General features: G+C 44.9%; 2 long non-coding RNA genes across 3 annotated transcripts; one reads left to right on the forward strand and one right to left on the reverse strand.

Annotated features, from left to right (window-relative positions):
* Nucleotides 1–368: 368 nt before the first annotated feature.
* Nucleotides 369–11,383, reverse strand: LOC309519771. Of its 2 annotated transcripts, none has more exons than XR_014214012.1 (4): nucleotides 10,232–11,383; nucleotides 9,859–9,932; nucleotides 7,941–8,027; nucleotides 369–779 (listed from the first exon to the last, which is right to left on the reverse strand). It is a non-coding gene; the product is annotated as an uncharacterized lncRNA (long non-coding RNA). The 2 variants fall into 2 exon arrangements; XR_014214013.1 differs by having other exon boundaries at nucleotides 369–906.
* LOC309519770 lies at nucleotides 926–3,486 on the forward strand. Its single transcript, XR_014214011.1, has 2 exons — nucleotides 926–1,855; nucleotides 3,083–3,486. It is a non-coding gene; the product is annotated as an uncharacterized lncRNA (long non-coding RNA).
* Nucleotides 11,384–12,640: the final 1,257 nt, after the last annotated feature.

Raw genomic sequence — 12,640 nt, forward strand, 5'->3', positions numbered from 1 at the left:
TATTTAACTAAATAGTTGTGCTAGCGCAAGGATTAACACAACAGGATTTCCCCCTTCGCCCCCCATGCATTCCCCATGCACTACCCAAATCTGTTCAGGATGATTTGGGGAACTCAGATTTAGGGAGCGCATAGTGGGGGAGGAAAGGAGGAGACTGTTCCATTATGCAAGGAGAATTCCTTGTGCTGATGGGATGCTCTGCCTAACCAGGACTTCTTTTTTCAGCCAGAGCTCACAGGAGCTCAGCTCCGGCAGCTCTCAGAACAAGGGAGAAATTTGTGGTGAGCTCCGGAACCTCTTTTTCTAGAAAAATTGCACTGTGCCTAACCTGAAGTTGAACACAACCCCAAATAAACCAAGTCAAAACCCACCATAATAAATCTGTTTTTAAAGCATACAAAAACGAGGGGAATGATTCTGCACTGGAGACCAGTAAGAAGGAGAGCCCTGAGATATCCATGAAAACAGTCTCATCAAGTGACACCAGTCTCTGCTCTGCCCTTTGGCTCCTGGTCTCACCCTGCATTCTGCCCTCAGGCTGAAGAGGACTGGCAAACCTACTACCCATGTTCTATTTGGGATAGCAGGTTGGTGGGGCACACGTAGTGATCCTCAGTACAGAATCCTACTGGTAGCTTATAGCTGAGCAGCATCTGCTGCAGACGATCTTCAAGGTTCTGGTTAACATCAAAGTCTGTTTGAGAAATTTGCAGTGATATAGGGTCTCCATGAAAACTGTAACCATGAAAGCACCTTCCTTCATCAGCCAGTCAGCATTCCTGTCCAGCAGAGAGAAGGTTATATTGGAAATAAAAAGGAATATATTGCTAGCTGTCTATCAACAGCAGTGTCTGGAATGCAAGCAGAAGACTCTTAGCAGGCTCCAAACCCTCCCTCTCTTTAACTCTGTAAAAGAAATAACAGATATCAAATCAATTTGCATATGCCTTTGTACTATTGCTTCTATTTGTTAAGGAGTGGGAAAAGCAGCAAGCTTCATCTCCTCTTTCAACCCACCCACTACCTCCATTAAATGTCCTACACTCGTCCCTGATGGGTTGAGGAGTTCTTCATTTCAGGCTGTCAAATGAATTCACAGAACTCTGTGAACTTTTCCAGTGATGGCCCCAAACACTTTCCATTTCCAGCTATTTTCCCAGCTATTTGTAAAAACAGATGTGCATCTTCATTCATGTTGCTCTCAGTAACAGCATTGTGTTGGCCAGATCCTCTTATATGGCTATCATTGTGGCATCATCCTACTCAACTGTATGAAGAACAAGTTGCTCAGTTGTACCATTCCATGCAACCACCAATAATCCGTATTCAAGAGCAGTAGGTTGACTAAGACCCACTTCCTTCCTTTTACAATACAGTGACAGATCCAGGTTTTTGATGCCCCCTGGACAAAGCATCTCCCATGGGTTTCAAGAAGAACTAGGTTACTATTTTTGTCAGGGTGCCTCTTGCTCAAGGTGCTTCCTGTTCACCTTCCTGTATTGCTGCTACAGTTGCTAAGAAAAGATTGCTTGAGGAATATCTCCCAGTGGTTGACCTTGTAGCAACCACAACAAAGCAAGTGATGGTTTCCCCCCACAGTGACTTATCTGCTCATATTATGAGAAGTTCATCTCTCTCAAAACTTAGTACAAGGATAGCCAACAAGTCGCCCTCCCGATGTTGCTGTAGTACAGATCTCATTGTCTCTGGGGGGTGATGGGACTTGGAGGGCACCCCACTGGCCACCCCAACTTTAGAGAAATCCTTGGTACAACATATAACACTCTTAAAAGTGAAATCTACATCTCAAGCCATCAGTAGCCCACCAATATCCCTTCAGAGGCATCTGTGCAAGGTGGGCTATAATTATGAACCAGAATGGGTTTACTTTTCAGATTTCAGAAGTTCAGGAGAGATCTGTTACTAGAGTCTGGGATTGAAGTAGGATTTTCACTAATGGAGTGTAGAATTCACTCTCCCTCCCCCTTCGCTCATGGTTAAGTTCTTCGCTCTGGCTTAGTTCTGCTCCTTCTACCACCATCCACGTTCCTATGAGCCAAAAATGCATGAACTTTATGCTAATAGCTCAACTCTGGCTCCAATTTGAGACAAAGTTCTTGCAAGTCTGAGATGAAACACATGCCTTTCTGTCAGGCCGGTAATAAGAGGCAGAGAGGTCGGAGATGTCCCAGGGCAATCGGAAACTATTTGGAGTGAGAGGAAGGAAACCAGGCTGTGATGTCCAATGCTAGATGATAGGACAGATCCATACTTCCAACTATCCCAGTTGTCATTTCAAGCTAATATGGAACCAACATGTTATCTTGATGAGGCCTAGTCAGGTTTGGTTTGGTTTTGAACTCAAATTAGAGAAAGCAAGAACTTTTATTGTAAAAGTATTGTTGTGTTAGTAAGAGAATCCCATTGCAGCGCTCTCTCCAGAAAACCTCTCCTCTAAAGCTTCCTTTCATGAGCCCATACAAAAGTCTGAATAATCTGGGGCTGAACAGTCTAACTTTACGGTCATTCAGTTGTTTATTCTCCATTCTGTCTGCCAAGCAATGGGGAGAATTTCACCTCACACCTACTCGTTTGTGTAGAAGGTCTGGTAAAACAGGCATTCATATAAGCTCAAAGATTCTGCAGAATCACAGGGAAACTTTGATTTGTCACGTGGTAAAGAACAGACAATATTTTTTTGAGATGCACCAAGATCCAGCCAGTCAGTTGCTTTGACTCTTCCAAAACATGGTTGTGTTTAGCTCAGTGCTGGGGAAACTATGGTCCTTCAAATATGGTTGGCCTTCAAAGCCCATCATCTCTTACTATTGGCAATGCTGGTTAGGACTGATGGGGGGGGGAGTCTGATAACTGGAGAGCCACAGGTTCCCAGTCCTTGGTTTAAAATATGACTGTTCTTCAAGAAAGCAATGAAACGTTCTGGGCTCATGAAAGCCTCATTAGAGCAGCACTCATTTTCAAGGCTCCTTGTTGGCCAGGGACAATCTCACGTGTATTTCCTCAAATGAAAGCAGCTTCTTTCATGATTATTTTTAAAGAAAGATATTGCTTCCTCCCAAAGGCAGAACCTGTTACTTGGCAAGCATTCAGACAGTCTGGATCTTTTAGAGGAAGGGACATCACTTCCTGTAATACAAAAGGATTTTCCTCTCAACTTGTAATTGTCTTCTTGGAGAAGTCCTCTCCTCTTCTAAGTCGTCATTGGGAAGAGAGCCATACACAGCATAGTGCCAGGGCATGTTCTCTGAAGATTTGAGCCCCATTCAAAAGTGTTAGATGTGGACTTGAGATGATGCATGGAGGACGGATGAGGATTGTGTGTGTAGGTGCAACAATGGAGTCCTGTTTACATGGAAAATGTAATCCCTGCACCAACTGAAGGGAACGGTGAAGCTGGCACACAAAGTCCTTCCTGTAATTTCGAAGGAAAAGGTCACCAATCCGCTTTAAATTCTTTAATTGCAATGTTTCTGCGGCTAGCCATTTCTTAGGAAACACAGGGAGTTTTGATTCCTTTATTGCAGGGGTGGCCAACTTCCAAGAGACTGCGATCTACTCACAGAGTTAAAAACTGGCAGTGATCTACTCCCTTTTTGGGGCTTCAGGGAAAAGTTGTTGAGCTTTTTAGTGACGTGTTTTAGGGGTGCAGGGCAAATATGTTGAGGTTTTTTTAGGGGAGCCAAATTTCTTAGCTTATTTGGGGGGAGATACCGGTGATCTACCACAGATGTCCAGTGATCTACCTGTTGGACATGCCTGCTTTATTGTAAATGGAGCCTTGCCCTGTCTACTCAGAAGTAAATCCCACTGTATTCAATGGAGCTTACTCCAAGGTAACTGGGTAAAGACTGGGCAGCTGTACACTGCAATCTGAAGCATTTTTACTCAGAACTAGGTCCCACTGAGTTCAATATGATTTACTGTCTGGTATGTTCCTGATCATTCTCAGTTTCTCCTCCTCCTCCTCCTCCTCCTCCTTCTATTATTTGAGGTATTTAAATATACCTTTCTGAAGAAACTAGAGGCCTTTCTCTTGGGCATGGTCGGCCAATTGGTGCCAAAGAAAGACAGAATATTTTTTTATGTATGCAACAACGGCAGCAAGAATACTTATCACAAAGTACTGGAAGACACAAGATCTACCCACCTTGGAAGAATGGCAGATGAAGGTGATAGACTACATGGGACTGGCAGAAATGACTGGCAGAATCCGAAACCAGAGAGGAGAGACGGCGGAAGAAGACTGGAAGAAATTCAAGGACTATCTTGGGAAATATTATAAAATTAGTGAATGTTAGATTGATGTTGGACTGAATCTAAGTGGTTACTAGCTGTAATGATTAAGATAATTGGGGGGAAATGAAGAAAGAAAGGTGTAAAATTAAGTGAAAATTGAGGGTGAGGATTTGCTGAATGAATAATTTGAATTGGAATACAAAAAGGGGAGGTATGAGGAGGTCCGAGAAATAAGTTAAAAGAAAATAAGTGAATGAAATTATATGTGTTTTTTAATTTTTGTTTTTTGTCTTTTTTGTATAAATTTTGAAAGGTTAATAAATATATTTTTTAAAAAATATATTATTTGAGTCTCCCTGACAGAGACTCAAAGCAACTTACAGCTAAAATTTTATTTCATTCCATTTATCTGTGGGAGGTCTTGTACATGATCCGTTCCGTCACACATTTTTTTCTTTACAACCATCCCATGAGGTAGGTGAGGCAGAGAGGTTGTAATTGGCTCAAGGTGACAGGTGTATCTGTGTATATGACGTCAATGTGTGTGGCAAGATCAAACATGGGAGAAGCTTCCTGGTGTAGAATAGAACATCCCTCTTTTCATTGGGAAAATGTTGGAGGGTACATAAAAAGGACAGGCCTTTAAATTGCCCATCAATGGTAAGCACCTGGGCAGCAGACTGAGCAGGAACAAGGGTTACCTGGTCACAGTCCTCCTCTGCACTGTGATGAGATGCATCTTTATTTCTAAATTTATCTTTGTAATTGTAGTACCTGTAGCAGCAAAACCAGATGCCTTCATTTGCCCCACTTGCAATAAACCATCTCTCAACTGTACTGGTCTCTACAGCCACAGCAGGCACTCTCCAGTGGTTTGGCTTGACCCCAGAAGGCACACTCTTCCATTGCCTCCCAATGGGGAGGCCTTGTGAAAAGTGGCCACCCTACCTCAACCTCAGAAACTCTTGTGTCTGAGAACACAGTTTCCAAGTCCGGATTTGGTTATGGCTGCCTATAGCTCCAGCCTAGCTGTGATGGTGCACACATTATAAATCCCACTCTGCAGACTTCAGGCCCATACAGAACCAGAAATTGATGCAATCTGTTGTATAGCGTTGGTGGCATAGTGGTGAGCATAGCTGCCTTCTAATCTGTTGCATACATTCCAGGAGGTAAACCATACGTGGAACGAGTCTGCCCATGAGGCTTGATGAAGGTAGAAACTGTCTCTCATGTCTTGTTGCACTGCCGTTTCTACAGGGATATACGCTCAGTATTTATCACTCCTGTTAAACAGAAATCTCCAAATGGGTCTGAACTTCATTGTCTAAAACTACTGGTAGAGGACAAGGATATAGAGATCACGCTAAGGGTGGCCAAATTCTGTGCGATTGCCATAAAACTTAGGGAACAAGCTGTACTACCAAAATGATTTAAATGACAATTTTAGGTTATATTTTAGTGATCAAGATTTAATATATATTTTTAACTGCCGCTATATCTGAATTGTCTCTGTTATATCCAAATGCAATTCAATGTATTCCTGTTGTGTTTTATGGTTTTCCTGATATTGTAAGTGAGCTGGAACTGGTCTGTGAGCATAATAATAAAATTCTAAGTTCTAAATTCCAGGAAGGCAATACCAATGGAGTACCGTATTTTTTGCTTTATAAGACGCACCAGACCACAAGATGCACCTAGCTTTTGGAGGAGAAAAACAAGAAAAAAAATATTCTGAATCTCAGAAGCCAGAACAGCAAGAGGGATCGCTGTGCAGTGAAAGCAGCAACCCCTCTTGCTGTTCTGGCTTCTGGGATAGCTGCGCGGCCTGCATTCGCTCCATAAGACGCACACACATTTCCCCTTACTTTTTAGGAGGGAAAAAGTGAGTCTTATAGAGCAAAAAATATGGTACAGTGGTGCCTCGCAAGACGAAATTAATTCTTTCCGCAAGTCTCTTCGTCTTGCGAGTTTTTCGTCTTGCGATGCACGGTTTCCCATAGTAATGCATTGAAAATCAATTAATGCGTTCCTAGGGAAACCGCCTTCAGACCAGGTCCGGGGACAGTCTGTCCCCGGACCTCTTCTGAAGGCTGGGGGGGGGGGATAAGGGCTTTTCTTCCCACCCCCAGCATTTTAAAAAACCCCGGGACAGCGGAGGACTTCTCCGCTGTCCGGGCGATCTTAAAATGCTGGTGGGCGGCATTTTAAAATCGCCCCGGGACAGCGGAGGACTTCTCCGCTGTCCGGGGCGATTTAAAAGCCCCTGGGAAGGCAGGCAGGGGGGACAAAGACTTTCGCCCCCCGCCCGCCTTCAGAAGGTGTTCCCGCCCCGCCGCCCGGCTTCGGAGCAGCGTTCCGAAGCCGGGCGGCGGGGGCAGGTGTTCCCGCCCCCCCCCGCCCGGCTTCGGAGGCAGGTGTTCCCGCCCGCCGCCCGGCTTCGGAGGAGGTCCGAGGACAGTGGGGAAGACGCGCTGCACTTCCCCGCTGTCCCGGATATTTCCCTATGGGCTGTCATCTTGCGAAGCAAGCCCATAGGGAAATTCGTCTTGCGAAGCACCTCCAAAACGGAAAACCCTTTCGTCTAGCGGGTTTTCCGTCTTGCGAGGCGTTCATCTTGCGAGGTACCACTGTACTTAAAGCATGCAGGTTGGATGTGCATTAGATACATGCCTAGGCTTTCAAAACCTCCCCATAGAAGCTGTATTCCTAAGGAAAGTGCATCCCTTCTTTTCCAGACCCAGTGGCCTGACAATCCCAAGCTATATCATGTAGCGCTAGTGCGCTGATATACATAAAGTACCAGTACCAACACCGACATGGATAGTAACACACATGGCTTCATTTTGCTGCATTTCCCACATAGGCATACCTGACTTCCTGTCCTAAGAATTCTGGGTAATATAATGTGACATGTATTTCCTGCAGTAAGAAATATGAAACTGTCACAGTTGCCACTAGAGGGCATACCAATGACCTGTGCGCCTGTGTGCCTGAACATGACTTGTTCCGTTTGTTAATTAATGGCGTGAAGCTTGGGTAGATATCTCACTGGCTCAGATACAAACCCTCTGTTATTCTTTGTGTAAATGGGTTCAGCCTGCTAAGCCCCTGTTTAGTCACAGAATGGCCGGCTCTCACAACAGTCCTCCAGATGTGTCATAATAAGCTGCCATGAATGTACAAGGAGGCAGCTGGGACAGCGTTAAATCAAAAAATAGCATGGTTTTGGAGTTCCAGCTCTTGGCCTTTGTAGTATTTTATTACAGGCTTCTTTCTTTTTTTGGAGATGTGGCGGGGGGGGGGAATACACATTTTATTCCAAGTACATTGATTTAACAGGACAAAGATATCTCCTTTTAAAAAATGCACATTCTTCCCGTTTTCCCTCTAGAGTCTTATATAGGGGTGCAGCTGCTATATAGTCCCCTGAAGCGCATAAGAAGATGGAGGCCTTTTGCAAGGGAAGTGTCCAATTTCTGTGGCTCCCAGCTGGGAGCAGTGAGTCACTTCCTTGCAGGAAAGGAAAAGCAAAAAACGAGAGAGAGAGAGAGAGAGAGAGAGAGAGAGAGAGAGAGAGAGAGCGCAAAGCATCCCAGACTAAAAGCAGGGTTATCATTTGGTTAACAAAATGGAAGCAAGTTGACAAGGTGTGTGGTTCAGCAAATCACAAGATAACCTACTGGCCGTATGCTAGGGTAGTTTTCTGTATTTCCATTTTGTTTGCAGATTGCAGCTTGTTTTTCCTTCCCAAGGGAAGCCCAAGGCAGCTAACAGGAAAATCAGGTTGAGTGGTGAGTATGAATGTAAAATATCAAAATGATAGCAGACCCTCCAAGTGTCCCTATTTTCCCAGATTTACAGAAGCTGTCCCGGTTTCTGATTTGATCCCAGAATGTCCCAGTTTTCCTTAGGACGACTCTGTTTCCATTGGAGAAATGTTGGAGGTTATGGAGTTATGCTACCCTTGAGCCAAGGAGATAAGTAACTATACAATCTTTAGAAGACATCTGAAGGCAGCCCCGTATAGGGAAGTTGTTGTTGTTTTTTAATGTTTGATGTTTTATTATGTTTTTATATATGTCGGAAGCTGCCCAGAGTGGCTGGGGCATCTCAGTCAGATGTGTGGGGCATAAATATAATAATGATCATCATCCTCTATTATGTCTCAATTTTCATCAGAGAAATGTTGATATTCAATGGGATGTTCTATCAAAAAACAGAACCATTTTTAAAAACCAATTTTCATATCCAAACAGTACTGACAAATAAGTAAGTAAAACTCAGTGAGAGCGATTTCAATAACTCTTCCCATTGGCTGTAAAATCCAGCTAATTAACAATAGCTGTTCTGTCAACGTATACTATGACACAATGATGAAACTGATACCCTCCTAGCTTGAGAACTCCAGGTTAAGTCCTACTTTACAGAGGAGTGACCCCTATTTGAAGGGGCTGTGTAGTTGCTGTAATCACTTGGACAGCAAAGGGAGCAGGAACATAAATCACATCATCACGGTCTGACCCATGTTGCCATTTCTGCATCATCCATCACTTTAATCTTCTCTGGTAGGGACTGTGCCTTCTTTCCAACTGTAGTTTCTTAAGAGTGTTGAGCAGGGGTAGGCAACCTAAAGCCCGGGGGCCGGATGCAGCCCAATCGCCTTCTCAATCCAGCCCACGGACGGTCCAGGAATCAGCATGTTTTTACATGAGTAGAATGTGCCCTTTTATTTAAAATGCATCTCTGGGTTATTTGTGGGGCCTGTCTGCTGTTTTTACATGAGTAGAAAGTGTGCTTTTATTTATAATGCATCTCTGCATTTGTGGTGCACAGGAAATTGTTCATTATTTTTTTCAAAATATAGTCCGGCCCACCATATGGTCTGAGGGACAGTGGACTGGCCCACATCTGAAAAATGTTGCTGACCCCTGGTGTTGCGAATAATTAAAAAAGTAAAGGGACCCCTGACAATTAGGTCCAGTCGTGACCGACTCTGTGGTTGCGGCGCTCATCTCGCTTTATTGGCTGAGGGAGCCGGCGTACAGCTTCCGGGTCATGTGGCCAGCATGACTAAGCCGCTTCTGGCTAACCAGAGCAGCGCACGGAAATTCCGTTTACCTTCCCTCCGGAGCGGTACCTATTTATCTACTTGCACTTTGACGTGCTTTCGAACTGCTAGGTTGGCAGGAGCAGGGACTGAGCAACAAGAGCTCATCCCATCGCAGGGATTCGAACTACTGACCTTCTGATTGGCAAGTCCTAGGGTCTGTGGTTTAACCCTCTGAGAATAACTAGGCAACCTATTCCTTTCCCAGAGTGGATTTACAGTACAATCAATCCCTCGTCTCAGGGAATTCTGGGAATTGCAGCTCTGGAAGGGGAAAATGTGTTTCATAACAATTATCTGCACCTGCGAGAAACTACAGTTCCATTACAGTGGAAAGCAGTATGATCCTGCTTTAGATGTATAGTGCAGGTGGGACCGTACTGGACCGATAGCTGATTCTTACTTCATCCCTAGTAATGGGTAGCAAGTATATTAGGAGACAGGGGGTGGTCCCCATGACTTACACACAGCTCCGTCCTGCAACACCTCACCTATGCTCCCCAACACCACCCAGGCAGCTGCCTCATCCTCATTGCGCCTACCTAATGGTAGGGCCGGCCTCCTCCTGTCAAAAAGGAATGAAAACATTAAGGAAATTGACAACTGTGTTGAATCTCAGAATAGTAACACTTTGGGTCGATAAGAGAGCTGCGATATCGTCACGCCTACACGTTTCATTTGAAAAGAGAAGGGGAAATCACAAATGGAGCAATTCGCTAATGGGACTCATGGGATTTTTGCAAACAGCAGCCAAGGAAGTAAACCTAAGTCTTTGGAATGAACCACTTCAGAATACAGGTGGAGGTGGGGAAACATGACAAAATGTTTCCCCATGGAAAGGAGTCTGATACACAGAAAACTAACCATTCTGGAAGATGATTAGGCTACAAACCCTTCTTCCGGATGTCTGGTTTTCTGTGTTCAGGAAAGAAGGGGAGCTGGGGATATGGAGAAGTATTTAGTTACACGAGTCCCCCTCCCAATGTGAAGTAGTACAGTCCAGACAAAGATTGACTATGCCGTCTGCTGTTTGTGAAAACTAGGCTGTAGTTAATCTTTGGAGTAGGAAAATACATTCCCCCCTTGCTTCCTAATGAGAAACACAAACTCAGCATTCAGGGGGACAGACAGTTGTTCCAAATCCAGGAAAATGAAATGGAGGAAGAAGGAGAGAGAAAACACGCAATGGAATTGGGGGCTGGGAACCAGAGATTGTAGCTCTGAGTAAACTGTTGATTAAAAAAAATGCAATAAATGAGTGATGGCGTCAGACCCAGGAGAGGCGCAGAAGGAAAATTGAAAATGAGCAGGCTCTTTCCTAAGTAAGGACAGCTGCCGGGGGTGGAATGGGAACAGCATTTTAATAAACAGTAAAGGTACAACACCTGGGAGCAGATCAGAGGCGCTGAATCCATTGGGTTGGGGGGCGAAGGGGATGTGACTCTGAGCCCAAATGAGAAGAGAGCAGGAAGCCTTTAGGAATATATTTATGTAGACAAACCTTTTATTTGTCTGCATTTGCGAGAAGTAGTTCCTTTAGGGCGGCAGCACCTGTGCTCTGAGAACTCCTTGCTTGCGGAGATTAGGCAGACACCTTCACTAAACTGCTTTGGAAGCCTGCCAGAAACCTTTTCTCTTCCATCAAGCCTGTCTGGACACATGATCTAGTTGCATTTGTTTTAAATTTTCATTTGCTTGTTTAAAAAAATGAGGGTTTTATGTATATTTGTTTTTCATTAGTTTGTGGGTTTGGGTTAGGTTTATATATATAATTGTACTTGGAAAATTATTTTTTGAGCAAGCAGTTTATACGTTTTCTAAATAAATAAATATTGCAAAATACTGTTTGATTGTTTTTTTTAAAGAAAACTTTGTGCATTGTTATCATGGAGTCGGTCACTACCTCTCAGGTGAGTCTACTTCAGAGGACTGCTGTGAGGATACAATGGCCGAGGGTGGGGTGGATTGCAGCCAACTAAGCTCTACTCAGAGAAGACCCATTGAAATGAATGAGCCTAAGTTAGGCCCGATCTCCACTATACATACTAGACACCAGCCAGCTTTCAACCATGGATAGCCTTCAAGCTATGATCCCACTCAAAGTCTGCAACATCAGACTTTGTACGATGAAAAACAAGCTGTGAAGCTTTGTGTATTCAGCAAATAGGATGTCCAACACTGAACAGTGATTCCGGATATTGACTACTGTTTCGTAGAATTCTTCACCAGCGTGGTGGGAGGATATAGAATTGCTTCATAAACCCATCTTATTTCAAATGAATGGATGTAAATGAAAATATCAAATGCTGTAGAACAGTGCTCATGTAATAATGTAGTCACTGCTCATTTACCTCACTTCATTTAAAGATTTTCAGAGACTTTGAGACTAAAGATTTCATTTTGGACTAGTTTTGGTTTGAAGGAGTTCTGTAAAAGATTGTCTATTGCGTATGTACATGGTCAGTGCCTTAGCAGGCTTTGGGAAGGCAGTGTGAGGGCTGGGGCAGGGGTTATAGTTTGGCCACACTCCCCTCCTTCCATGTGACAAGGAAGGGTGTGGCCCACAGGTTCCATGTAGAAATACTCTTGCGGCCCACTTGGTATGAGAGGTTGGACCACTCTGCATTATAGCATCCCCTAGCCAGAAGATTGCCTCCATCCATCCAGTGGCAGAGCAAGCTGACCGGGTGCCTGGGGCAGTGCGCGTGTCCTACGCCCAGGGGCGGGGCCCGCCACCCAGCTGCCCGCGGGGTGGGACCAGCCAGGGCAGGATGCTCCGTGTGGCCTCCGAGGAGTCCGCCTGCCTCTTCCCACTCAGTCGCCCTACTACTAAGGAGGAGGCAGTGGGCAGACCATTTGGGGCATTGCAGAGCCTGCGGGCGCCCAAGCCTCCGTGTCACTCCCAGGAGAAATGCGTGGCACAGGCATGCTGCAGGCCCCACAGTGAATGCCGCCTGGCATTTTGTCACCCCCCTCAGTGGTGACACCCAGGGTGGCCCGCCCCCACCACACCCCCTTCCTCCGCCCCTGCATCCATCTGCCAGTGTCCCTTCTCGAAGTGGAAGAAGTCAAGGCAACGTCGCAGCTGTTGCCTGCTTTTTTGCTGTCAGGGAAGAGGAAAAGGCTCTCCTTTATATCCACTCAGTTGCCATGTTCTCTTGTGACATCACACATAGTCTGTAGTCAACAGCAATAGCTGGTGAAGCATCATCATAATCTCATACCTCACAATTGCAGGTTTGGCTCAATAGTGATTTAGTGTGGCTGCATACC

This window comes from Podarcis vaucheri (genome assembly GCF_965113315.1).
Source record: "Podarcis vaucheri genome assembly, chromosome: 15".
Classification (NCBI taxonomy): domain Eukaryota; kingdom Metazoa; phylum Chordata; class Lepidosauria; order Squamata; family Lacertidae; genus Podarcis; species Podarcis vaucheri.